Source organism: Hemiscyllium ocellatum, unplaced genomic scaffold, assembly GCF_020745735.1.
Source record: "Hemiscyllium ocellatum isolate sHemOce1 unplaced genomic scaffold, sHemOce1.pat.X.cur. scaffold_1077_pat_ctg1, whole genome shotgun sequence".
NCBI lineage: Eukaryota > Metazoa > Chordata > Chondrichthyes > Orectolobiformes > Hemiscylliidae > Hemiscyllium > Hemiscyllium ocellatum.
In genome coordinates this window covers 132,501-134,374 of record NW_026867667.1, presented here as the reverse complement: position 1 = coordinate 134,374, position 1,874 = coordinate 132,501, and the positions used below count along the sequence as shown (strand labels likewise).

The window sequence follows — 1,874 nt, the reverse complement described above, 5'->3', positions numbered from 1 at the left end:
GGGGGAGGGGGAGGGAGTGAGGGGGAGGGGGGAGGGAGTGAGGGGGAGGGGGGAGGGAGTGAGGGAGGGGGGGAGGGAGTGAGGGAGCGGGGGGGAGGGAGTGAGGGAGGGGGGGAGGGAGTGAGAGGGAGGGGGGGAGGGAGTAGGGGGAGGGGGGAGGGAGTGAGGGGGGGGAGGGAGTGAGGGGGAGGGAGTGAGGGGGAGGGGGGAGGGAGTGAGGGGGAGAGGGGAGAGGGAGTGAGGGGGAGGGGGGAGGGGGAGTGAGGGGGAGGGGGGAGGGAGTGAGGGGGAGGGGGGAGTGAGTGAGGGAGGGGGGGGAGGGAGTGAGGGGGGGGAGTGAGTGAGGGTGTCACTCACCATCGCCACTTCTCTGTAGGACCAGGAGGACATCAGCTTTCTCCAGGGTCAGTTCATCATATTCCACAGCGCGGTAGGGTTTTACACACTGTACCTGGCGGGAGTCTACACCCAGAGAGAGTGTGTCAGTGATACACTCACACTCACACTCACACACACTCACACTGTACCTGGCGGGAGTCTACACCCAGAGAGAGTGTGTCAGTGATACACTCACACTCACACTCACACACACTCACACTGTACCTGGCGGGAGTCTACACCCAGAGAGAGTGTGTCAGTGATACACTCACACACACTCACACTCACACACACACACTCACACACACACTCACACACACACTCACACACACTCACACACACTGTACCTGGCGGGAGTCTACACCCAGAGAGAGTGTGTCAGTGATACACTCACACTCACACACACTCACACTGTACCTGGCGGGAGTCTACACCCAGAGAGAGTGTGTCAGTGATACACTCACACACACTCACACTCACACACACACACTCACACACACACTCACACACACACTCACACTCACTCACACACACTGTACCTGGCGGGAGTCTACACCCAGAGAGAGTGTGTCAGTGATACACTCACACTCACACTCACACACACACACACTGTACCTGGCGGGAGTCTACACCCAGAGAGAGTGTGTCAGTGATACACTCACACACACACACACTCACACACACACACTCACACACACACTCACACACACACTCACACACACACACACACACTGTACCTGGCGGGAGTCTACACCCAGAGAGAGTGTGTCAGTGATACACTCACACTCACACTCACACACACTCACACTGTACCTGGCGGGAGTCTACACCCAGAGAGAGTGTGTCAGTGATACACTCACACACACTCACACACACACACACACACTCACACACACACTCACACACACACTCACACACACTCACACACACTGTACCTGGCGGGAGTCTACACCCAGAGAGAGTGTGTCAGTGATACACTCACACTCACACTCACACACACTCACACTGTACCTGGCGGGAGTCTACACCCAGAGAGAGTGTGTCAGTGAAACACTCACACTCACACTCACACACACTCACACTGTACCTGGCGGGAGTCTACACCCAGAGAGAGTGTGTCAGTGATACACTCACACTCACACACTCACACACACTCACACTGTACCTGGCGGGAGTCTACACCCAGAGAGAGTGTGTCAGTGATACACTCACACTCACACTCACACACACTCACACTGTACCTGGCGGGAGTCTACACCCAGAGAGAGTGTGTCAGTGATACACTCACACACACTCACACTCACACACACACACTCACACACACACTCACACACACACTCACACACACTCACACACACTGTACCTGGCGGGAGTCTACACCCAGAGAGAGTGTGTCAGTGATACACTCACACTCACACTCACACACACTCACACTGTACCTGGCGGGAGTCTACACCCAGAGAGAGTGTGTCAGTGAAACACTCACACTCACACTC

General features: G+C 56.4%; 1 long non-coding RNA gene across 1 annotated transcript in view; it reads right to left on the bottom strand.

Annotated features, from left to right (window-relative positions):
* Window positions 1-362: 362 nt before the first annotated feature.
* Window positions 363-1,874, bottom strand: part of LOC132809339 (uncharacterized) — a 133,587-nt gene continuing 132,075 nt past the window's right edge. The window contains exon 3 of the long non-coding RNA XR_009642261.1: window positions 363-462. This is a non-coding gene — a long non-coding RNA (uncharacterized LOC132809339). The remainder of the gene's footprint in view (window positions 463-1,874) is intronic.